The sequence below is a fragment of the Maylandia zebra genome, linkage group LG23 (genome assembly GCF_041146795.1).
Source record: "Maylandia zebra isolate NMK-2024a linkage group LG23, Mzebra_GT3a, whole genome shotgun sequence".
Lineage (NCBI taxonomy): Eukaryota > Metazoa > Chordata > Actinopteri > Cichliformes > Cichlidae > Maylandia > Maylandia zebra.
The window spans coordinates 24,785,834-24,812,808 of record NC_135188.1 but is presented as its reverse complement, the minus strand read 5'-3'; the positions used below and the strand labels follow the sequence as shown (position 1 = coordinate 24,812,808).

The 26,975-nt window shown below is 42.9% G+C and overlaps 1 long non-coding RNA gene across 1 annotated transcript in view; it reads right to left on the bottom strand.

Moving 5' to 3' along the window:
• Positions 1-26,975, bottom strand: part of LOC143415178 (uncharacterized) — a 52,133-nt gene that overhangs the window by 8,617 nt on the left and 16,541 nt on the right. The window contains exons 2-3 of the long non-coding RNA XR_013095811.1: positions 7,636-7,763; positions 6,919-7,004 (exon numbers count right to left, since the gene is read on the bottom strand). This is a non-coding gene — a long non-coding RNA (uncharacterized LOC143415178). The remainder of the gene's footprint in view (positions 1-6,918; positions 7,005-7,635; positions 7,764-26,975) is intronic.

The window sequence follows — 26,975 nt, the reverse complement described above, 5'->3', positions numbered from 1 at the left end:
CTGTCACTTCTGCAGCTGTTCTGTCACGTTACTGTGTCCCGAAAAAAACACTTCCGATGTGTTTTCTGAGGTTTATTTGGTGGGTTTTTTTTGGGGGTTTTTTGTATTTCCATGATGTTTCATTCAACTTTTGTTCTTGAATATCCATTATTTTAATTAGAATTAGCATTAGAGTTCATCTGGACATGCATATTGATTATTTAGGCAGTATTTAATCACATATTCTAACCATATTCAGTTGATATTGTATTTTAGATCTCTGATTATACTCATCAGCATTTATTTACATCTGGATTTCTTTTATCAGAGCAAACATTTTCTTTTAAAATGCAATTCTATTTTAATCAGATTGCAAATACCAACTTTTTAGTTAAGCTAGTCTTTTCTGTGAACTCTGACTCTTACCACTCTTACCATACCTGTTTAAGTACATGCTGTAGTTTACTTCAACTTCAGCTTATCGTACTGGGTCCTTAATTTTGAAGAAAAACCTTCATTAGTCCTGTGACAGGCTGACGGCCCGTCCACAGTGTAACATGCATCTCACTCTATGACAGCTGGAATAAGATCCAGCCCACCTGCGGCACAAAAGCTGGATAAGCTGTTAGGAAACACATGGATGGAAAGTCTTCTTTCTCACCGACAGTGCTGTACCTTTCTCCTGCAGGTACTCGGATTTCCTCCCACGGTCCAACGGCATACATGTTAGGTTAAATAGTGATTCTAAATTGGCCTTGGAGAACAACATCCTGTGTAATGTAAAAAATGTGGTTTGTATTCTAAATGCATCCATCCAATTAATTCAGGGTCACGGGAGAAAAGTGCCATATAAATGAATATCAGCATTGGCCTCTGATATCAACCACCAGAGTGTTATTTGTTCATATGCTGCTATCATTCAGCAGTGTTTCAATGTACCAATGTCCAATCACTATATCAGTGCATCCCTACTTTCAGCATCTCCCTTATTCATAAAGGATTACCACAGCAGGAAGCTCTGCATCTTTGATTTGACCGTTTTTCACCAGATGTCCTTCCTGAGAGGAAACCCTCTTTTGCTTGTTAGGCAAATGTGTAAACTACTACACCATGAAGCCATTATATAACTGTGGGATACAACAAAGGTAGATTGGGTCATCTACTATTCAGAAGGTTGGTAGTTTGATCCCCAGCTCCTCTAGCATGCATGTTTAAGTATTCTTGGGTATTTACTGAAGGTGGTCACAACCATAAAGGAACCCGGAACAGTTTGTATGTGACAAAGTAGCATCTTTTCTTATAGAGCTCCAACCTGCATGTTGGTTTTGTGTCTTTGGTCATGATACTGAACACGGCTGTAAGTGTGTGAATGAAGCTTGTAGAAAGAAAGAAAGCCCGACTATGAGTCTATATACAGTGTATATTTCATGAGCTTGCTTCAGCTCTCTAACGGCTCTTCACAATCTTCAAAACTACATCAACATCTGGACAAATAGATGCTTATTTTTTCCTGGTTTAACTGTCAGTTTTTACTTTTGAGGTATTGTTTTTATTAGCACATGCTATTGTGCTAATAATATAATAATATAAATAAGCAGCTCTTTGATTCCTTTGTCATTATCAAATATGAATTCTAGGATTTAATGACTGTCCTGTGTATTAAAATGTTTAAATTGTTACATTATAGTATGAAGCAGGTTCTTGGTTTGTGAATAAAAGTCACTGAAATCAGAGTTACAGGCCGCATAAACATACTGTTTTAACCCGGATAGCTTTTCTGCAAATGACCAAATCCACACTCGCTGGGAGAAAAATGCAACCTGCAGTACATAAGCCCAAGAAATCGATCTGACAGATTAGCAAATATGAGCATTCATTGGCTTAATTTAGCTTGAAAAGTAACCTGATTTATAGGTAAAAAGGGTGTAAAATTAAATTAATTTCATACACGAAAGCATAGCTTTTGACTTTGTAGCTTTCACTTTGAGCCGGCACTCTTTCCCCGCTAATCGATGTCTGTCTGGAAGAAATCCAGCTCTCTCTCTCTCTCTCACACACACACACACCTTTAGAAAGCTTTCGATATCATTAGCTGTCATGTTTCACGGTAGGTAACACAACAGTGCGTGGGGATACACAGCTCACCACCGAGTCTAGAGGGTATAGGCTGTGTATTTGTGTGAGCGTGCGCTCACAAACAAGGATGCATGGTGAGTGTGTGAGTGGATTACACCGGGTTCACAGTGTGTATGGGGAAAGCGTGGCAGCAACTTGGCTCCATAATGGGATTTCTCAGTACTTCTGCACACGTACACACAAGCAGCAACACACAAACACACTGAGCTCACCCCAAACAAGCAGGTTAGCAGTAACAAAGCAGAGCACATATCCTGTCTTAGCAGTAAGAGGTAAGCTGCAGCAGAGCTCCAGCTCAGTTAAAGACACATATCCCCTCACCTCTTCTTCTCACAAAAGCCAGAGAAGAAGGATAGAAGGAGAGAGAGAAGGAGAAGGGGGGAGGAATATGTGCAGGGATCAGCTACATTAGACAGGGATGAAGAACACTGTAGCAAAGCTGGATGAAGGCGAGAGGTGGATGTAAAGGAGAAGCTATAGCGTACAGTAGCTACTTATACAAAGCAGAGATTTGTGTGTGAATTCTGGTGAGAGGTTCTATCAAAAGATTTGACTTTTTCAAATGATTAACGGCAGGATTCCTGCACTGTGTGACATATATGGTGTCAGGTGCTCCCTGTCAGTCAAACAGCTTGAGCTGTACTGCGTGAAACTATAGTGGTATAACTTTTATCGTTGCTCATCTGTCCTGGAAAAAACAGAAACCTATTGAAGATGTCGCTGGCAACAATGCAAATGATTTAGTGAGCTACATGTTAGCCTCACTGACAGTTGGTTAGCAGTAAACTGCACAGGTACAATAGACACACATGTATCTGCTAATTAGTACCAGATAGAAGACAGGCTGTAGTTTAATAGGCTGTAAACGTGCTTTTTAATGCTGTTAACATGGGAGTGTAGAGGGCTTGACTCATTTTTGGAGTCAGCCTCAAATAGCCACGAGAGGAACTGCAGTTTTTTGGCACTAAATTAGTAAACTACCATTTTTTTTTTGATTCAGACACTTCATAGAGAGATATGCAAACGCAGTGTTGCAGACATTAGTGCATACCAAACGTTTTACCAGTCCTGAAACAGTCTGAACTCTCTTAGGCAGCTTTCTTGTCATGTCTTTAAGTCGTCTTCAGGAATAGTTCTCCAGGTTTTTGAAGAACAGTCAAAGCTCTTCTTTGGATGTTTCTGTCTTTTGTTCTGTTCTCTGTCAACATGATCGCACACTGCTTCAATGATGTTGAGGTCCAGGCTCTGGGGAGGCCGATCCATGACTGATAGTGTTGCAGTGTGTGTTCAATGATTTTACTTCATCTACAGTGTTTTTTGGATCATTGTCATGCGGAAAACTTGAAGCTGTTGTCAATCAGATGATTTCCAGATAGTATTTCAGGGTGGATCACATTCTGACTATACTTTTCTGTGTTCATATTTTATAAGTCCAGCTAAAACCATGACAGAGCCTCCACCATGTTTTACAGATGGTTGTTGTACCTCTCTACTGACGATGATTTGAACCTAAACAGTTAAAATGTGGATTCATCACTACACCAGACCTGTTTCCACTGGTTTTCAGTCCAGTTCTTGTGTAATTTTTATACCTCAGTTTTCTCTCCCAGTTTCCCAGCTTTAAGAACAGCTCCTTGACAGCCACCCTACCACTGAGACCATTTCTGATGAGGCTTCATTGAACAGTAGATGGATCAAGTGATAGTCAAGATGCGTCTTTCGGATCCTTTTAATTCTTTGCTGGATTTTTTTCTGTTTCTTAAGGACATAACTTTCAGATACCTGACACTTGACAACATTTTTTTAATTATGTTTAGGTACAAGGATTGGACTGAAAATGAGTGAAAAAGCAGCCACTTGCCAAAGAAAATTTTTATAAGACCTCCTTTACGCCTGGAGAACTGGTTTAAGAAAAAAGTAAAAGCTGCTTGGAAGCATAAAGAAATGAGGGGTGCCATGTTGGACGTCGAGTTTTAGCTGGAGTGGCGATTGACGTCACAACATTTGGTATAGAACCCTAACTCTAGTTCACTGAGTTTGTTCCCAGCAGAGAGACATTTACTGCATATTCTCATTCTTATTAAGGGGATTTAATCCAAAAACATCCTCATTTAAATGCGTCTTCTGAGCTAAAATATTGATTCATCATTGTCAAATCACTCAGGCTAGAATTATAATAGTTTTAACACTTTCCTCTTTTTGAGTGTTTTTGATCAAAACTCTGCCTTTAACACCCATGAAATGTGCAGACGTGTGCGATTACAACAGGACAGGTTAGGAGAGATTGACACCGGGGAACAGGGAGGAATGTGCACCTCTGTGGTGAGGACTAACCAACCACAGGCCGTCTAGGAACAGCGAGTGCCGCTAGCTCTATTTAGCAAGCTTTCAAACCACATCATTAGCCCTCACCATCCAGCTCTCCTCCCAGGTGTAGTGGAGAGCCAGGTGCACCTCTCCCTCTTTGTCTTTTTCCCCTTTCTGTTTGTCCCGCTTTGCCTCGCCGTCTCTCAATGTGTAACACGCACCTGGAGGGAACGCAGCCAAACTATCACTGTGAATGTCCTACAGGCTGTAGAGCACACAAATTACACACACTTTACTCTTCGAGGGCCAAAAGCAAACAAACACCTGAGCATAATGTGAAAATGTGTTTCGGGCGCGCCGTGTTTCTACCTTATAATTCCAGCTGAGAAAAAAAAAACATAGGGGCTCCAGCGTGGCCCCCCAAGATAGTTTTATCCTTCACTCTGCAATTTCCGTCAGTGTCTCTCCACATAAATTGTGGCACCATAGAAAGCATTGTGGGTAAATATTGCACATAGGAATCTGTTTAGATTGAGGCAGTTTAATCAAAGCCTCCTTTTAGGGGCAAAGAGCTGGTGTCAGCCAAATACAGCCTTTTTTTTTTCTCCTCGACTCTGAGAAGCACAGAGAGGTGAGAACTCGATGTGCAGAATAGAAAGAAAGACCCAGCAACCGCCCCCCAACCCCAGCCCTCTCTTTCAATCTCTGCCCCTCTTTATCTTTTTCTGGTTCTGCGTTCATCCCTCTCTGGCTCCCGCTCTTAACTAATAACTCAAACACGGCCGACGTCCAGCTTTCTCTTTTAACTTTCTCCTCATACTCCCTCTTCTCCCGCAGAGCCGAGGAAAAGTAAGCAAGGAAATTCTCCACGCTCAGGAGCTGGGGAAGACAACTGTCCCCCTATGCTTGGGGCTAAAGCGGGCCAAATAAAATAGCAAGTGCAGCACCAGGAAATGGCTAGCCAAACACGCAGGGCCATGAATCTGGGCTTGGCAGAGTGTAAGGATTTCTCCATGCACTCCCCAGACATCCTACATGACTATAGAAGTCCTTTTGTATTAGAAGGACGTCTCCCATATGGGTTTTACAGCAATCACAGTCAGAGACCATCACTGCAGATTTATGCCATCATTCAATATATTTCAAGTGCTGCCGCAAAGAATGCCAATGCTAATATTGATTAATGTAATTTAAGAGGGCTGTCTTTTTCTTCTCCCCTCAAAGGGAGGGAGTATGTAATCTCTTCAGTTTGTTTGTCAGTTTGTTAGCGGTGTCGCAGTCACAGTTTTCAAGATATTATGTTGAATTTTGTTTGATGGTGGTTACCAATAACAGCTCGGGCTGGTTTAATTTTGGTGAAAACCCAGTAAAGGTCACATCAGATATGCAAAATCAGTAAAGACTTCATAATGTTTTATGGATCGTCTTCAAACTTCACAGCAGCATACTAGGCCTCGGGGGACAAGAGTGCCTCAGTTGGTTAAACATTTCACCTTGACCTTCATTGTTGGCGTCACAGTGACTCTTCACTGTCTCTAAGATACAGATGTAGGCGTTGTGACATCAGTCACTGATTTGTAGACTCACATTAAAGCTTCAGCTGCAGTTTTATCGTTGTTTGTGAAACTAAACGAGTATGATTTAACAAACACAGGTGGGCACAGTTAGAAAGTTTCATCCATTGACTGTCTGAGTGCTAATTTGTGCCACGTACCATGTCACATGTGGGAGAACTGTGGTTGGAGAGTGCAATGCTATTAAATTACTTTGACCATGGGCTGACAACTTGCAGTCTCATTAACTTTGAAATGGTTACTTGTGAGACAGGGACCAGGTCAGCAACAACTTGCAGCCAATTGTCGTCTTACTTTAGGCAGCAATAAAATGGCCACAAGACGGAGTCGGTCGACTACAAGTTTGCAATCAAATGGGGTCAAAATAGCAATTACATGTGATAATACAGATTAACTGTGTCAACAGCCAGAATTGCCAGATGTTTTGCCATCTGCATACACAGAAATTCACTTTAAGTGCTTATATTCAGAGTGTAGCCAGAAACTCATAGATTTGAAACAGAAATTCCTCCACAAATAGTGTCGTATTTGCTGCAGGATGGTGGTGTAACTATAAAATGACATAGGCATTCTGCTTGTTTTTATATAAGAATATAACCAGCTGAGTCCAGTCTTCTCTTGGTTAAAAGATTCAGTTAAGTCAATTGAATCAGGTGAAGCTGAGCAGAAAGCTAAAAAAAATCACTCCTGAAAAGTTGCCACGGAGGGAAAATGTATTTTTTCTTGCCATAAAGTTGGGCATTTTAACACGGAAGTCTATGAGGATTAACTCGATTTTCGAACCAGCATCTAGTGACCACAAAAAGAACTGCAGTTTGCCTATCATTTAATAACATTATTTATTTGCCAAATCTTAAGTTCTTCAATATTTGGCAGTTTTTAACCTGTAATTTGAGCTTTTATTTCAGTAAATTGTGCTTACCGTGCTTTTACGCCCCCCGTCTTTCGATGGGCACAAAAGAGACAGACCCGATCCACCACTGCAGGTATCTGAAGATCATCTGGAGCCTAGAGAAGCCATACACATGTGTGGATAAACCAGAGTGACTATGCTGTTGGTGATGGGTGAAAACGAACTGTTACTACCTTAAACCACCATTTCCATCTCAGCCCTCGTAACTTCTAAACCTTTTGTGTGGCAGAAATATGTTTTCCGATGTTAAGCGTTTAAGGGGGAATATAAAGAAAGCCACATAAGATACCATATGGCACTAGAAACTCCACCTTTATGGAACAGAACAAGAAAGCATCAGCTTTTTCCCCAACCCATGCACATTTACACCCTTTTTTGTTCCAGCAGGTGTGACAGTGACATTGTAATAAGTCAAAAATGAGGACTCGAGCAATCAGCCAGAGTTGTTCCCTCCAAATATACTCATGCAAATCACTAGACGAAGAAAAAAGGTGTTTAATTTAACACCAGAGTAACAGAATATTTTGGTTTCCCTGGGGCCACCCAGTGCGAAAGAATTTGACACCGAGATGCTGTGAGGTGCTATACCAAACACCGCATAACACAGGCAAGCAATTGTGTGTTAATTTAGCTGACTGAGTTACTCTAAACAGGAAATTTTTTATTTATTTATTTTGTTTACACTTCTCCAGACATTTCTGGAGACTCTCTGCTCATCCCACTCACCTTCCCTCACCTTAGCCAGTGAGAGGGGGGCTTCTGTCCAAGACTTTGCTGTTTGCATAGGTGACCGCAGAGCAGGGAAGCCAAAGATTACTCAGCCACTGTGGAAATGTTAGAGTGGGTGGCAATCGCTGGGGAGAGGAGGTTAGCAAAGACAGAAAATAGTTACTGTAAGCGCGTACGAGCCATAAACGAACCACTGTGCCAGGTATGGAACTGAATGTACCCACTGGATCTGATACAAGTCCTGGACTTTTTAATCTTTTAAAGGTTCTTGTTCTGTTGTGTTTTTGTTTTTTGCAATACATTTAATTGTGTTTTGCAAATACACTTAAAAAAGAAAAGAAAAAAAAGACGGTGCCCTACAGCCAGACCATGACTAGAGCCCGGATATTGATTTTGGTGCTCTGGGAGGCTCGAGGTCATGAGAGGTGCTCATCTGTGCTGTGGAGGAGTTGTGAAGTACGGGGAGTGACTGGTGCATTAGTTAGTGGAATTATGCGGATCATGGCTGCAACAGCTAGAGGTACAAACGCTCACCGGCAGGATTAGATAATGCTATTATCAGTGTGATAGTAGCATTAGACAGAAGCATTAGCATGGATAATTCCACGGATTCGGCAGCGGAGAAATCGCCATTAAATCGTCGTATTATACCCAAAGAGATGAGATCCTGATATAGAAAGGCACTTGGGCTGCGAAGAATCAAACTTGACGGCAAATCTTTGAATTACGAGTCATCACGTTTCCCTGTCTCGTCGAGTAAACAGGTATTTAACAGAGGATGATCCGAGATGAAAAAAAAATCGCTAGGACGAACACCCTCCCCATCTATATATTTGTTGCTTCTCCCGTCCTGAAACGCAGCACTAAACACTTTTCTAAGTTGCTGGCAGAAAGACAACAGGATTCGGGATGTTTCTTTATGGTCTATATAATATCTGATCCTCATAATGGGTCAAATTTTACTTCGAGGCACTCAGAAGTTACTACAAGGCCATCAAAAAATGCCTGTAAATGTGAAACTGACGAGGATTTTATGAGGCTGACTGACTGAAACTGACTGGGCCTTACTCCACCAGTTCCTGCTTCTTTTGTATAATTTATGTCACTCAGTAAACGGCTTAAAAGGTCCAGTCAGTCATGACTGTGAGCAGAGTGCGTAACTTGCCACTTGTTTAGAACAAACTTAAACACTTACAGTCCTTGTGTTACGTCGGGGTGCAAAAAGGGCCTGAAATCAAGACAGACAGGCAAAATGTCGGGTAATTTTATTCAGAGTCCAGCCAGAACTTGCATCCATTTCAGGATCAGCTTTATTAACGAAGCGTGTGTACACGCGGAAGGAATTAGACTCCAGTTATTTCTTTGCTCTCAGTGGACGTAACAGAATAGACAACGGACAATACCAACAACAGCAACACGTGAGGCACATTTATATTTATATGTGCAATGGTGCAGAGTGCAAAGACGTTGGGATAAATAATGGAATAAATAATGGATGGTTAATGTGTTAGTTACTATATATATATACATGAGCAGATATTCCTCCAAAAACAGGGACTGAGTTGCTGCAGAATGGGAATTTCTCTGTAAAATGAGAGGCGCTCAGCAACTTTGCTTTTATATGGGAATGTAAACAGAGGACAACCAGTTGTGAACCAGTTGATTCGAGTTTTCTACTGCAATGTGGTTCCTCACAGACGAGTTGCAGCCTTCAGTGCAAATTGACTCAGAATGATTGTGACTTGTTGCCAATCTGTTATAAAGGAAGAATTATGTGCAAACCTTTGACAGTTCACCTGAGAGTGATTGCAGTCGGTCCAAGTTGGACTGAGCTTGTTTGCAGACAGGTTGCCTCCCATCACCTGACCTGTGCAAAGCTGGTTGCTGACGCTGCTTGCATCAGTCTCTGACAGCAAAACAGTTCAATGTAATCACGGGGCAACCCCCTGTCATGTTTACTAGTCACGTGGAAGTTTATATCCTATAATTACTCGAGCTTGACTGAGTTGTTAGAAAACAATTGGAAACCATTAGAATACCAAGTGTAAATTGGGTCTTTGTGAATGAGCGACCAGCCTATATAGAACAGTTGGACGTAATATGCTGCATTTCTCCCCTTTCCACATGGCGTTCCTCGCTCTTGCTAACTTGTGCGAAAGTGGAATGGTTACACTGTTGGTGTGGGAGGTCTGCTCTGCACGGCACAATTGCAGGAGGTTGTGCACACACACACGCAGCTGCTACTGCTGCTGCCACAGCACACGCATGGCAGGAGAGGTATAAATAGCATGCCACTATTTTGTCTTTACATATTTAGCTGTTGGATATTTTAATGCAAATTAATGTGGTGGGATCGGAGAGGGGTGTTTTTGTTGACTGGAATTAGTGTTGTGAGCGAGCTTTCTTCTCCATTCTTTCCCGTCCTTTCTCTCCTCTCCAAATTACAGCTATTAAGACAAGACTGGTGCGAGCCAAACACGGCGCTCCACTTAATGTGATTTCCCCCGCACTGAGAAAGGAATAAGAGGCAATGATTCATGGGAGCCCCACAAGAAAAAAGCCGGAGAGACGGGAAGATGTCCACCTCCGACATGCGCCGAACACAACCACTCCGCTTGTTTAAGTGTGTAATTGCATGTGTTTGTGTGCGTGTGTGCAAGTACTTGTGTGTGTGTGTGGATGAGCTTAAAATGAACATTATGATTTATGACATCCTGTATTTAAGTCTGGCTAGTCCTCACATTACCACAACACTAATCTAATGAATAGACTGCCTAAGCAGGAAACATGCAAATGCCCACTGTCTATTTCCAGAAACCAGGCTTGGGAGTGAGCAACTGTGGCTCCTCGTCTTGATGTGGCTTTTATAGTGTTTCTGCAAAATGATCTTACTTGCAACTTCCCCCCACTCGCACACAACTGAGGAGTAATGTGACAGCAACGCGCCAGCTTTTTTTTTCTTCTCCAGTGTCTGCCATGCCAGCTTTCAACACCCGACATTGGCAGAATTAGGTTTGACAGCTCTAGTTGAGGCCTGGCGATTGGCCGGGCTCCAGGGACGTTGTGCTTGAAGAGAGGTATACACCACCACGGAGTCTGGGAACAAGAGAAACAAAGCATTCGGTGATGAGATACTCAAGCCCCGCTCGAGATCGAAGCATGTTTAGAAACCTCGGGGTGAGGGGAGGGTGGATGGAAAGGGCCATCTGAGGGAATCCGGCGCTGAGAAGTGAAAGTGTGAGTGCTGACAGCGACACAGACCCTTCGAAGAGACACCAGATTCAGGACACAGAGGGCTGGAGATAGTGTAAACCAGCCGGCAGAGAAAGGCCTTCACTCGACAGCTTTGTCTGATTTAAAAGATAGTGTTGCGCTGAGGGTGAAATGTAGCGTAGCACTTTTATGAAAAATGGCTGTGATTAGGGGGTGAAAATATGTGCTTTTTTAAGAAAAAAAAACAAGTCCACTATGAAACACCAGGAAGAAGTAAATACTTAAAAACTGAGCCCATCCCAGCAGAGTGGATACAACATATGAATCCCAGGGAAAAGTAGGCTGGAGTGCCCCATAGATCAAGGCTTAATGTAGCCCGCAGCGCTGGCGGGATGGCCGAGACAAATGACAGTTCACTGAGGTGGGGTCCCTGGACAGAGCATGGCCCAGCCTCTGGTGCTATACTGGGGTTAGCTGGAGCCTGCAGGACACAGGGTCCATGCAGGGAGGGATGCAGAGAGTGCAGGGCTGAGAGGGCTTGCTCGCATTTGCTAATGGGTCCCCAGACAACCAGGCCTGACCTTACAGGCCCAGTGCATTCATTACCAGCTGGTTAGCAGCTACCGCTAGTGTGAAAAGCTCCTGCTAGTTAACTGCAGGTAGGAGGTTAAAGATGACTCAACAGGGGCACATGGGGACTTCTGTTAGCTGGACTTACAGGTATGTGAATGCTGCAGTTGCTGAATTGAGTAGCAGTGTAGCAGAATATAGGGAGAAGGAGTGTCTTAAAGAAAGAAAAACGAAAGGAATTTTTGGGAAGAAAACAGACAGCAGAGTCTTACGTTGTTCAAGGAAATGCTATCTGCATAGTGGGCATCACAGTGCATGTATGTAAACCACAAAACGTCTGGAACAATGTCCTTTGGACAGACAAGATCAAAGTAGAGATCTTTGGCCATGAAGCACAAACACCTCATACCTGCTGTCAGCATGGTGATGGGAGGTCATGATTTGGGCACCTGGCAGTCACTGAGCCGACCATGAACTCCTCTGAATATTAAAGTATTCTAGAGTCAAATCTGAGAACATCTGTCTGACAGATACAGCTTGGACCAAACTGGGTCATTCAACAGGATGATGATCCAAGAAGAGCAAAGTGCTGCAATGTTCCAGTCAAGCTCCCTCAACCTGACTGAGATGCTGTGTTGGGACCTTAAGAGAGCTGCGCATGAATGAGTGCCTGCAAATGTCAATGAACTGAAGCAACACTGCAAAGAAAAGTGGCCTAAAATTCCCCACAGCAATTTGAGAGACTGAAAAAGTCCTAAAGAAAATGAGTACTAATAAAATTGGCTCTACAAGCTACTGATGATGGGGTGTCAACACACTGCATAGACATTTTTCTCATGACTGCATTAAAAAGGAACTAGATAAGTATACTAGTTTACAGGACATTAGTCAACCTGCTATCCAATAATAAGTCATGTTAGTAATATTTCCCTCTCCAACTTTTTAGTCAGCCAGGAAGGAAACAATGGTAAGATTTCAAATCTGAATCCACTTTAGAAGGGAGAAATAAACCCTTTCAGAAACTAATCATAAACCAACGTCTTGAAATCATAAGTGCGTGGGCACATAGAGTTTTTAAAATTTTGATTTTGAGTTTATTTGGTCCTGGTTTTCATAATTAACCAATTAAACAATTAAGAGCAACACAATGACAGCAACAGATACCCACCCTTAGCCAAGACAGACTGGCCGTCCACAGAGCCAGAAGGTCAAGTTTCACAAATGAAATCTATGAAATGTGGAGACCTGACCATATAAAGAGAGTGCTGCTCTAAATATATTTCACTCCTTAGCAGCAATGAATTATCTGCCAGTCGCCTCTTTTAGGATCTCAACTTGACCTTTATATGTGCTGCTTACGTAGCTCACTTAAAAAAAAAAAAACAACCCACTCCTGCCTTGTTACGCCTCCTCTCATCCACCAGATCACAGGAGTCCATTCCTTATTTCCAACTCGGCTGAAATAACCTCCTGAAAGTCTCCTCATCTCGATGCAGCTATCATTTTGGCTCCAAAGATGTCCGCCCTCCTTGCAGCAGCTACCCACAGCGCCTGTGAACTCTGCATGCATTATCTCTCTCCCCTCCATAGGGTGCTGTGCTTTATGCGGGAAACCAGCCCCATTTATCAGCATCCTCTGTATCCCTCCACTGCCTGGCGAAGCACCTGCTGCTACTCTAACTGCAGCCAGGCCACGGCCTTATCGCTTCTGCAGATCACAGGGCGCAGGGATGTAGATTGACTAAATCTTCGGCTAAAACAAACAAACACACTTAGTCGTCATTTTCTCCCCACTGCATTTCCTGTCAGATCTGCCAACATCTGAAGGTGAATGGAAGAAAACAAGTTTAAGGAATGGGTTACGGGTGGCTTTTCAAAACAGCGTTAACTGGGGCACGAGGCGTCTGGCACGCTCGCCTCCTCGGTGCCGGGCCTAATGATTTCTAATGCTGCTAAACATTACATCGCTGTGAAAGCCCTGCTTTTCACTGGGGACGCGCCCGCAAATCTCCCATCGCATGTTCCCTTTGTTGATTTTTGTGAGACAACAACACGGCAACGCTTATCTCCATTACAGACCAGCACCACGGGGAGCTTCCCCAAAGCCTCTCACCCAACGCCTTATTAGCAGCTATTCCCTTCTGTCTCCCTCATCCTCCAACTGGGAGCAGATAGAGGGAAAGAGAGAGCATTATCCTGGCGTCTCTTCTTCTGATTCACCACAAACCCTCGCTATGTCTATTCACATGCCACTGGGCCTGGACGGCCCCGCATCCATCCTTTACTCTCCCTTCCCTTCTTTCACAGTCTTAGCCCTGAATCACACTAAGAAGAAGAAGAAAGCAGCATCTCCAGTTATTTATAAGCCCATACAAAAGGTTGGCTGTTAATTTCAAAGCCTGTAAGAAGATGAGGTTCTTTTGTGCTCGTTTGTATTGTGGAAAACAAAAAAAGGGATAATGCCGTCAACACTGATAGCTTCATATTAGTGAGTCAGTGATACAGTATACTGCTGGGGTAAAGCAGCATATGACTGCTGAGTTTAGTGCCGAAGCTTAAAGGGACAGTGCACCCTCAAAGCCCTATTTATCCTTCTAGACTACCTGTAGTTATCAGAAAAAACACATGTGAAAGCCATAGCTGCAACAGTTGTCGGAGGTCATGGTCCAAGTCCTTAAAAGAACCACTAACCTTGGATGTTGGTATGGATGTTCCTGGGAACGTTAACAGTAGATTAAATAGGTAGACACATAACCAGTGTGCACAAATTCAAAAGTAAATATTTGGTGTGACCACCTTTATTCTTCAGCACAGTCTGAACTCTCTTGTTAAGTCGTCTTCAGGAATAGTTCTCCAGGCTTCTTGAAGGACATTCAAAGCTCTTCTTTGGATGTTTCTGCCTTTTGTTCAGTTCTGTGTCAACATGATCCCACACTGCTTCAATGATGTTGAGGGCTGGGCTCTCGGGAGGCCGATCCATGACTGATAGTGTTCCACTTTTTACTGCACTGGCAGTGTTTTTGGATCATTGTCATGATTAAAAGCGAAACTTTTGTTAATCAGATGTATTCTAGGTGGTACTAAATGGTGGATCAAACACACCATGCTGAGAGCTAATAGCTCTTTGGGAATCACCTTTCTGATATGAATGACACATAGATCAGTGTTAAATTGCCTTTTGCACAGTACTGGACATCCAACTGATTAGTTTCTGCGTCAAGTTCTCAAGATACTGGTTAGTGTGGCTGTTATCTGTTTACTTACGTAGGAAGAAGTATATGAAGCTGCTAACAACATGGTTTGCACATTTGTTCTGAACCAGGTCAGAATTTCTGTAAATAAACATTTATACTTTACATACTTTATGCTACAAGAGCTCCATTGCATTAAACAGAAGGCAGACATCTCTGCAGCGTCTCCAAAACTGGGCATCTCACACTGGTCAATGTAGATGGCGAAGGGGAAAAACACTGTAATCTGACTGAGCATTTTCTCTGTGAGATTAAACCAAGAACACAAACGTTGGGGGATTTTCGCCCACACGATTGTAATCAAGAGATTGTCATTGTGTTGCTTTAAAGCATTTTTAGGCCCCCACCATGACACTGATGTTGTTTGTGTAAAAGAAGAATACTTTGTTTGCCACATGTAATTGTGCTTTAATATATTTTAATGTCAAGTATGTTTTATTGGGTAAAATACACCCAGTGTTACTGAAAGTGCTACAGAGTCACAAGTTAGTGTTGTAGGGTTAAATTGTGGTCTACAAAGGGGAGTTTGTGGCCTGACCGATCCAGCCCTTCCACGTTGTTGCTGTTGAATGGTCCCTTAACTAAAAAGGAAGGTAAGCTGTGGGATTGTTGTCACATGTAAAAAATATTCAATGAAATGCGTTTAATTTTGGTGGTCAATCCTGAATTAATCACACATAACTCACATCTGCAAGAGTGCGGACATCCCTCTGTACTGCACTACCACGTAGCATGGTTAGTTAGCCCGGGTCAAAGCAGGCTCGGTGTTGGAGGGTTTACCGTGGGTGACCCTCGGCACAAATGTGTGAATGTAAGGGCTGAAATTGGAATCAAACCTGAGGAAAAATGATGAACTCTAAAAGTCCTGATCTTGTGTTCTTCCACATTCCCTCACCGCCCGCCTCCTTTATTATTTTTTTTTAACTTTTCAGTGCGTGCGTGCAGCATTGACGATAAGGATCTACTTTTACGACCTCCCCCGCCCCCCTCCTTTTTGGGTTCTTCACCACAAATACCGCTGCCTGCAGCCCTCATCTGGTCCCCCCTGTTTGTTTAGCGTGTGTTTATTTGTTTCTCTGTAGTCCTGGGATTAATTATCATAACCATATGCCTGGTTAATACATCTCTCTCCAAGCCAATAGTGTGGCAGCCTGCAACTCCTCCATTTTAATTACAGCTAACATCGTTAGCCTGATTTTGTTTTGTACTTTCCTGCTCATTTCTAAATCCATAATTCAAAATACCAGCAGAAAATGTGGGGCGGGAATAATTAAGTCGTGAGAAGGAACTTGTGCAAAAAGTGTGGCATGCATGGAGGGAAAGAGATCGTTTTCACATCTGAGGTTAGCTACTGACAGAACAGTCCGATCCCAATGCCCCCCACCCCCGGGGTTTCGCTTGAGCTCCTCTACACCCAAATGAGTTATTTATCAGGTTTCACACCAGAGATAAATATACAACCTGCGTCAGGTGCAAATACGCTGATTCGGTGCACAGGATTTAAAAGTCACGCTGTGCTGCGAGGCCGTCTGCGGTGAAGGTGAGGCTCGGGAAGTGGCGCTAATGTATCTGGGAAGAAGTGGTGTCATGGGTTCAGTGTCAGCTCATATTTTACCGGTTTGGCTCAAGGCCAGACAAGTTTCGTATGGCGGAGGGATCGGAGGAGGGATAATGACTGCTGAGTCAATCAGCGCGAGCCGAGCTGCTGTTAGGTCAAAGTCACAGCACGGGGAGAACATGAAAGGGGGGAAGCTGCTGCGCCGCTCGGGCTTGGCTCAGCCTTGCGCACTGACGTAATGACATTAGGTGTTGCATTGCTGTGATGACACCTAAAAAACAGGCTTGGTATCACAGTGAATTTTACATCACTGAGACGATCCCGCCGACGCGGGGCTTTGTTGTGGCCTGCTTTCGCTGTGTGGCGCTTAGGATTAAGCATTCTGCTCCGTTTCACAGGTAATGACATGCCTCCGTTATCACCAGGCCTTTATTTCAATAAGAAATCATCCATTATTTAGCTCCCAACCTCTCTGCCCTGTTCGCCTTCTCCCGCCTTCCTTTCCCTTTCCGCCTGCCTCCCCTTGGATCGGGGCACCCCACTGATTCCTCACTTCAAGGACGAACGTGGCGGAGAGGAGAGGAGTCGACCCAGTCACCAGACAACCTCTCAGAAGAGAGAGGGAGCGCACACACACAAGGCTCTCAGAAGAAATGCGAAAAATGTGTGACCCAAATATACATTGCTTTGTACTCTGGTTCAAAGTTTCCTGTCCTCTCTACCAAACATTCAAGGAGAAGGAAAAAACACAACAATGAATAAATCATACACCGACTGAAATCTACTGTAGTCGTGTTCCTGAAGAGAGAAGGGGAGGAAGAGGGAGAGAGAGGGAGGCAAGGCGGGAGAGCGACAAAGACGCAAAGAGAGTGGAGAGGAGAGCGAGAGACCGAGAGAGAGTTGAAAGTGAAACAGAAAGAGCAAACACCTCTTTGGTGTTTTTGATGGCACTCTCTTATGGAACATGGTATTTCTTGATTTACTCTTAAATCCATCATCAGTCGAGCTAATAATTCGACTTAAGTGCTGCTCTGAAGCAATAGATCACATAAACCAGGCGCCGTCCCCTGTGAACGCTCAAATTACACGAACCAAACCGTCGGAGAGCCTATTAACCAACTTCAGACTTTGATTCAAAGCACCATTTTTTATTGCTATAACGTCTCAAATTAACCGATTACTTTGATATCGTGGGGCCGCTCGAGACTCATTTTTGGTTAAGAAACGGCAAAAGAAAAAGCTGGCGAATAAAAGTCTGTGTGTGTAAAAATGCTGAATCCCTTTAGTATTGGAATGACACGAGGCTTTTTCTACAGATTAAGAAAGCAGTGTTAAGCCTTTTGCTGCACTCATTAGGGACTTCCAATTTAAAAGGAAAGGTTGGGGCTTTTAAATTTGGGGTAATACCCAACTGTTTTTAAAGGGGGACCTATTATGATTTTCTATTTTCTATAACACATACACTGTTATAAGTGTGCATCAGGTCATTATATGTACAACTAAATCCCAAAAGCAAAAGCTCAAGCTTCAAACTGCACTAAACACTCGGTTTCAGGTATTTTTTCTACTCTTGGCTCTGCATGAGGTGATTGAGAGGGGATTTCTCCAATGTGGTCATCTCAGGTGCAGAAGCCCCACCCTCTGTTTATGAGGGGCAGCCAATCGTAAGAAAGCTGGCTTAGAAGTTGTGTTTTAATATTCTTTTGTTTTTGAATTAATCCTGTTTACATTACCATCATCCATTGTAATGTGCTGTACGGTTAAACTGACTTAAGAGACATCAAATAACTAAAACAGCTTATTTCAGACTGAAGGGCGAATTGAGGGCTGATTTTTTATATTCTGCATTTAGCCACTTATTAATTACACATTAGATTAAGTTTAGTTTAGTTAAGGTGCAAGTAAAGTGCGACAACACTAGGGAGTAAGATAAGCAGTCTGGCTATTCCCCTCTGACCTCTGACATCAAGAAGGCATTTTTACCCAAAAAACAAGCGCTCACTGGATCTTTTCTCCAAGGTTTACAAAGTTAGTGATCTTTCTTCCCCATTCTGATGCTGACTTTGAACTTCAACAGGTTGTCTTGACCATGTCTATATGCCTAAATGCATTGAGTTACTGTCATGTGATTGGCTGATTAGAAACTTGCATTCAGCAGTTGAACTACCATAGATATGCAGGAAACACCACAACCCTGATCTCGTGGTACGATAATCCCGTGGGGAGCATTTTGTTGGCATGGCTTGGGTCCTTTTCAGTTATCAGCCTCAACATTTCTGATTTGAAATGCTGGATGAACTGATCTCTCTGAGGCTGACGATACAAAAGTGCATTTGACTCGGAGCTTCACTGAATGGTTTGATGAGGATAAAAACGATGTGACCAAAAACAGGACTTTTGTCCATGAAGTTTGGGATTCATACCAAATATATGTGACAGTTTCCTTTTTTACATACTTTTTATTGTATGAATTTTCAGGTGCAAAAAAATATTTGTAAAATCGACTGTAATGTGTCAACAAAATGAACAAGAATTTGAACCTTGACCTTATCAAGTGTTGTCATTTCTGTACTCGAAAGAACTTGTAATGCCACCAAATTTACCCAAATTGACATACTATTTAACATTTTAACTTATTGCAGTGGCTCCTCCTAAGTGAAATAAGGCTTCACCATCAAAATAAGCCACACCAAGGTTATAACCTCAATTTTTCATGGTAGGAAGCCCTCTGCTACTAAACTATAAACTTATATCCAGGCGTCTTTGCTCTTGTGTTGTCTGTGAACACACTTTGATGTACACCTGCTGTGTAGTATATGATAACATTAACCAGGTGTGGTAGTGCCTGATGTTTCCTTGCTGCATGACATACATCAAATTCTTCGTGATGGCTCTGAAACCCAGCGAGACACACTAGAGAAGCCGTCAGAAGACAGGCCAGATCCCACTAAGCAGATCATATATCCCCTTCTTAAATCTCAAACGCCAAGCAGCGACTCCAAATGAAGGCTATCAGAGCCCATGGCGGGCTGCGACACAAAAAGTCATCGTTCCATCTATCAGAAGAGAAAGCTGCTAATGATGATGTTTTTCTTCAAGTGCACAAACATCAAGTCCGGTGAGATTTATGTGTGTGTGCTTGACAGAAATGTCTTCTTGCATTACACTTTTGCAGCAGGAAGATGTAATAATTTCCCTTGAAAACTGGGGCTAGACGCACGCTTCCTAATGATGGAATCTTTTGATGTTTAAATTAGGATATCACACGCGAGGAGCTATCCTCCCAGGGCCGCACCTTCTTATGACAAGATTAGCAGCAAAGCAAAGCCATTACTGTGGTTTATTTCTGCCCCAGCCAACTCCCAGACACGGGCACAGAGGTAGGCAGCCATCCAGAGAGAGATGGATCCTGGAGAAGCGCGGGGGGGGGTAGTCAAAAAAAGGGAAACAAGAAACAGCAAGGCAGAACCCAGAAAAGAATAAAAAGAGGGAAAAACTAATGGGGCGCACACTCTTTATAGATCCTTTTATTTATAGATCATCTGTGATGCACACAAACCTCCACTTCATATCTCTGTCAGCCCGTCACGATGTCAGCCGTGTCAGCCGTGTCAGCTTTTACACATTTCCCTGTCTTTGCTGTCAACACGCTGTACGATAAAAATTAATAAAGCTGTAGTGCTGACAAGTGCTGATGGACTGCTAGCAACATCTACTTACTTGGATGATTGTCCCATGAGAACTCGGATAGCCAGTGTTGGACAGGAAGGCTGAAAGATGACTGCAAGTGATCAATTTTTATTCCTAAGAAAGGTATAAAAACACTCACTGAGGACTGCAGAATGACTAAAAAAATTGTCCAACTATTTGCAGTGAACGTGTAGCCATGTTCGATGGGGACCGGCCGCAGTCAGTTGCAGACTTGAAAGTGATCTTGATACATCTCTCTTCATTTATAAATTTATTAACAATTGAACTGGGAAGCGATTGCTTCCCACCAGGCGACCTGTGGAATCACCTTACGATTGAAGGTGCTTATCGCAACTACTTGCAATTGGTCTCTGACAAACAAAAATCTTCAGTGGACAAACCACCCAACCTAGTGACACGGAAGTTACTGAAGTCTTTTATTGTGGTGTGACTGAATCATTAGCTATCAAACTATCCAGCATAGATAAACAAGTTGATAGCAACCTAAGGTTCATTCATGGTCAAAATGATTTGGATCCTTTTGTATGAATGAATCTAATCAGGGAAGACTGAACATACCACATCATACAATATCTGAGTTTTTCCTCTGGTTTGCATTGCTTCTCTTGTGCTGCGTCCGGTTTGATTCATCTGGACTGCTTTGGTGTGAGTTATCCAGTTTTGGAGAGATCACCCTTCTTTTCTACAGTTTAACCAAATGGCACATGACTTGTGTTGCACAAAACACTACATGTATGTATTTATAAACCTCAAAAGCTATGTCTTTTTCCAGAAGTCAACATTACACCTCAGCCAAAGCGAACTCCAGTGATGTTTATGTCCCGTAATGCTGTCACAAGCATGACCGTCTCATCGTGCGCACTTCTGTAGGGTGATATGGAAAATAGTTCCTACACAAAACTCCTCAAAACAAGCTTCGTCAGTATTTAAAAAATCCAGGTCATTTCTGGAAAGAAATGTTGCTCCCGAGTTTTTCAAAAGTGTTTCTTGGTACCCAGAACACCACAGGGTAAGTGATGTTTGTTTTCATTATAATTAAGGAGGCAGACAATTATACTCAAACAAACTCGATGAATAAATTGCACTGGAAGCCAGAAAAAACAACATGTATGATAATGGCTTGAAATGCCCCTTAAAAAGATTGTTTCTTTATATAGCACTTTAATACAAGGCACACTGACCGTTTCACAGAGCTTTAGTCTACACATACACACCTTTTAAACAGGTGACAGCAACATTTAGAGCTACAACTAGAAAATGGAAGATGTTACCTTTCAAATGAAGTCTCTATTTGACAACTAGTGAAAAAATGGAAAAAAAGAGGTGGAGGTTAACACAACCCAAATCCCACTCCTAACACATGATTCGTTGATGGTGATATAGTGGATGTTGCAAGGTTAAGCTCATTTTATCGACTACAAACACATCAGTGGAAGCATTGGAGGAAAATGTATTGCCCAGGGACAGGTTTATCGAGTCACAGACCCGGTGTACATCCTGAAATTCAGTTGTACCTAATAAGAGGCCTTCTGTCCAAACACTAAAGCAGTCAAACACCCTGGGCTTCCGTTATAAGAGTAGCATCGGGAGCATTCAGGGTGATATATGCAATGATTATCTCCTAGTTCTAAAAATCATTTAATAGATCGATTAGTACAGACCTTCCCAAAGTGTGGGGCCCGCCCCCTGGGGGTGGGTGGGTGGGCACAAAGCCATGGCAGGGGGGGCGCGGTATGAAAAGGAAAAAAACAAAAAGCTTGGACACTGCTAGCATGGGGCACCCACAGAAACGCAAAGCAGGAGATGAAGCATCGCTGAATACGTTTCCAAACCAACTTCATTCTAAGCCAAAGACTAGAAAATATGGTGAAGCATATCTGCCCTTTGGTTTCACCTGCACAAGTGCCGAGGTAGGTCTCCCCTGCAGAATTGGTTTTCCCTTCGTCGGGAGCAGCGCTGGGCTGTTTAAATCACGGACAAATAGTATCCCACATTCTTCATTTTTAGTTCACAAACACTTGTTATAAGAGAGGCATTTTTTGAAAAATGTATTGATAGCAATGTTGAACTTTATTACACAGGAAAAAAACAACTACAGTGGGGCAAAAAAGTATTTAGTCAGCCACCGATTGTGCAAGTTCCCCCACCTACAATGATGACAGAGGTCAGTAATTTGCACCAGAGGTACACTTCAACTGTGAGAGACAGAATGTGAAAAAAAAAAAATCCATGAATCCACATGGTAGGATTTGTAAAGAATTTATTCGGAAATCAGGGTGGAAAATAAGTATTTGGTCAATAACAAAAATACAACTCAATACTTTGTAACATAACCTTTGTTGGCAATAACAGAGGTCAAACGTTTACTATAGGTCTTTACCAGGTTTGCACACACAGTAGCTGGTATTTTGGCCCATTCCTCCATGCAGATCTTCTCGAGAGCAGTGATGTTTTGGGGCTGTCGCCGAGCAACACGGACTTTCAACTCCCGCCACAGATTTTCTATGGGGTTGAGGTCTGGAGACTGGCTAGGCCACTCCAGGACTTTCAAATGCTTCTTACGGAGCCACTCCTTTGTTGCCCGGGCGGTGTGTTTTGGATCATTGTCATGTTGGAAGACCCAGCCTCGTTTCATCTTCAAAGTTCTCACTGATGGAAGGAGGTTTTGGCTCAAAATCTCACGATACATGGCCCCATTCATTCTGTCCTAAACACGGATCAGTCGTCCTGTCCCCTTGGCAGAAAAACAGCCCCATAGCATGATGTTTCCACCCCCATGCTTCACAGTAGGTATGGTGTTCTTGGGATGCAACTCAGTATTCTTCTTCCTCCAAACACGACGAGTTGAGTTTATACCAAAAAGTTCTACTTTGGTTTCATCTGACCACATGACATTCTCCCAATCCTCTGCTGTATCATCCATGTGCTCTCTGGCAAACTTCAGACGGGCCTGGACATGCACTGGCTTCAGCAGCGGAACACGTCTGGCACTGCGGGATTTGATTCCCTGCCGTTGTAGTGTGTTACTGATGGTGACCTTTGTTACTTTGGTCCCAGCTCTCTGCAGGTCATTCACCAGGTCCCCCCGTGTGGTTCTGGGATCTTTGCTCACCGTTCTCATGATCATTTTGACCCCACGGGATGAGATCTTGCGTGGAGCCCCAGATCGAGGGAGATTATCAGTGGTCTTGTATGTCTTCCATTTTCTGATGATTGCTCCCACAGTTGATTTTTTCACACCAAGCTGCTTGCCTATTGTAGATTCACTCTTCCCAGTCTGGTGCAGGTCTACAATACTTTCCTGGTGTCCTTCGAAAGTTCTTTGGTCTTGGCCATGGCGGAGTTTGGAGTCTGACTGTTTGAGGCTGTGGACAGGTGTCTTTTATACAGATGATGAGTTCAAACAGGTGCCATTCATACAGGTAACGAGTGGGGGACAGAAAAGCTTCTTACAGAAGACGTTACAGGTCTGTGAGAGCCAGAGATTTTCCTTGTTTGAGGTGACCAAATACTTATTTTCCACCCTGATTTACGAATAAATTCTTTACAAATCCTACCATGTGAATTCATGGATTTTTTTTCACATTCTGTCTCTCACAGTTGAAGTGTACCTCTGGTGCAAATTACTGACCTCTGTCATCATTTTAGGTGGGGGAACTTGCACAATCGGTGGCTGACTAAAATAATCACACCGTGATGCCTCTGCCTTTGTAAATGGAGGGACAGTAACTGCATGTAAAACCTGCAGACAGATTAACAGTATTTTGTCTGCCATTCTGCAATTCATCTCATGTAAACAATAACGTGGCGCACAGCGTGACGTGAAAAAAGGCACATACCTTTGACGTTGCGTGACGAACTCTGTATTCCTCATCCACACGTAAATGCAAAAAAGGAGTTTAAAAAATCTCAGTTTTCGGCGATTCAAAACGCCTTTTACGTGTGGACGAAACAGCTGCGTTTTCAAAAATACCTGTGTAGGCGCGGACATAGCGTAAAAGAGTTAGTAGTTTATTTTCTTACTACCTGTAATTTATTGCAGATTACTTGTATTTCCTTAATTGTTTACTAAATGTTTGAGGTGTGAAATAAACCGCAACGGAGCAAAATATGGGTGTGTGTGGTTGGAGGATGTGTTTGGGGGGGGGGGGGGGGGGGGGCATTTTTCTTGTAAAACAAAGGGGGGCCCAGCAAAAAAAGTTTGGGAACCACTGGATTAGTCCAAGGATCTTGGAAAGAAACCTCTTTAAATTTCTTCAGCTCTCATCAAAGACGCTTCTTCAGAAAACAAAAGATGAAGCGTCCCAGGTATTTAATCCCCAGTGGGGGTTGTCCCCTTTGGAGGATCTTGACCCACTATTAATCACGTGCATCATCACATGAACCAAGGTGTGACAAAAGCGTGAGTGATTATTACCAGAGGCTTTGGGTGAAACCTCTGTGAAGCCTTGCCTTACCTTATTATATGACCTATAGAGGTCACCTGACACAGGTTGTGGGTGGAGGTTGAGGCACCTGGTAAAGGACCTCCAGAGTGCATTGTAGGTGGCTCACAGTTGATGTCGTAAGCCCCACTAGTGGGTTTAAATACCAGAGGGAGTTTTCACCTATTAATTTTAGATCTAAAGAAGCTTCTCACATAAGAGCTGAAAAGTCTTAAAAACACTAAAAGACCTCTAGTTCTTTCCAAGCTTCCAACCTAAGGACGACCATGACCCGGATGACTCAGAACCTCAACACACAATGTGTGGATTAGATGATAGAATTACTGCCTCTCAATACAAGCGTCTTGTTTGTTGTCTAAGCATACAACTCTTTCCACGTACCTGGTGCTCTCCATGAGGTGGAAAATTAAGCTGATGTTTAAACTGCGAACCCTAGAGACTTTCTTGCTAACTGTGTATATATATATATATATATATATATATATATATATATATATATATATATATATATATATATATATATATATATATATATATAAACTAAGCCTTAGACATGAATTCTCTTGATTACTGACCACAGCTCATTACCCACTCGCCTTAAACCAGAGTCTATGTTTTACCATATCAGTAGCAGATATAACAGGACTCACACACACAGGCACAAAAACCACACACGGCCACAGCAAGGTTGGTGTTCTTTGAAATTTTATCACGCTGAACAGGGGACATTACCTGTGCTTTCATGGCAGAGAGTGGCTGCTGGGTAGGTAAAGCACTGAGAGCTCTCCACCACTCCACTCCTTTCTCTCTGCTCGCTCGCCACAGTTGGGGAAGAGAGAACAGGCAGCCGTTAGGACAATAAAGAGAGGGACGGCAATGGCGGCTCCCCTCTGAGGCCCTTTTCATGCTCTCAGGTTGAGTCACAAGGGCCCACTTCATTGCCGTTATCCAGGGATGGGAAATACATAGCTTCTCTTTAAAACTCTGACCCGGCCTTTTAGTCCGGTGCGCCGGGGGCTGATTATCCCCACTCACCCTTTTAAAAAAGTCATATGAACACACATGCACGCACACAGAAATGCTCCACTCACATTTAGAGAATGAAAGTGGCGCGCGCACACACACGCATACAGTAGATACATTCGCCAAGTGGCTCATATTTGCAGAGGTTACAGCCCAGACTCGGGGACAGATCTATATTTAAGAGGGGAATACGGTAAGCGTTTAACCTTGGATTTGAGGTGACTTTGAGTGAGGCACAGAGGTGTGGGAGTTGCTTTGTCGGCGAGCTCTTTCTGCAGTATTTTCTCATGTTCTCAGTGAGTCAGGCAGCCAGGCAGGCAGCGAGTCTGTGAGCTGAGAACTAACGGCTTGTTTTGCCGGGTCTTCTTTTTGAAGATGACCTTGGGCTCAAGGTAAAACACACTGAATGTTTTAACAGGCGCTCAAAGTTTCATGCTCTTCCGTGGGGTGTGAAGCCCGGGCTCATATCTCATCCCAGCCAGAGACTACCGACTGCTAGAGCTAGTCTTCTCAAGGTCTGAACTTCCCTGTGACAGGTGAAACAGACTTTTGGAATTTCAAATTCAAGCAGAGATGAGCAAACAAGCGACTCATCAAAGTCGGATTTCAGCGCACATGCGTGTGTGCGTTTCCCGTTCGCCCCCAGCTATGTTTACTCATTAGCTCGCCACGTCCAGTACCTCACTAGATGAAAGATGAAGCCGGGGACTGATAATGAAAGACAATGCAGTCAACAGCAACAAACAGCACACACAAAAGCCCTACTGGGAGCTCGCATCTCACGGCCACAGGAATGGGTGTTATTAGAACACAATTAATCAGGCTTTCAAGTGGGATTTGGTGGGTGGGCTGCGGGGAAACGAGGAAAGGTTTAGGTGAGTTATCCATCCAAGTTGGGAATGATTGCAATGAGAGCAAAAACACTGATTATGAGGGGGGGGGGGGGGGAATGGGATTTTGTTTTGATTAGATTTTAACAACTTTAATGACTGGTAATGTAAGCAGAAAGAGCTGAATACCGAGAAAGTTTCATTTTCTCCACCACAGAGATGAAAAAATCTCTTGGATTTACTTTGTACAAATGACATGACTCTGTCGTTGTTTATAATGCAGAGTTTAAAATATTCAGTATTACAGAACAGGCAGTGTTGCTCCTCTTTAATTTTTGTTTACCCATTATTAGGCTCTGACTCTGTCAAATTAGAGTAATGCATGACAGCAACACTGGTCCTCACTGTGTGTGTGTGTATGTATATATATATATATATATATATATATATATATATATATATATATATATATATATATATGTATTTTCCTAAGAAAATGGGAAGTAGGTACAGGGGATTTAAAGAAACTTGCAAACATATGTGGAAATATAGTATGAAAAAGCAGTTTTAAGTCGTCTTCAGGAATAGTTCTCCAGGCTTCTTGAAGGACATTCAAAGCTCTTCTTTGGATGTTTCTGCTTTTTGTTCTGTTCTCTGTCAACATGATCCCACACTGCTTCAATAATGTTGAGGTCCGGGCTCTGGGGAGGCCGATCCATGACTGATAGTGTTCCAC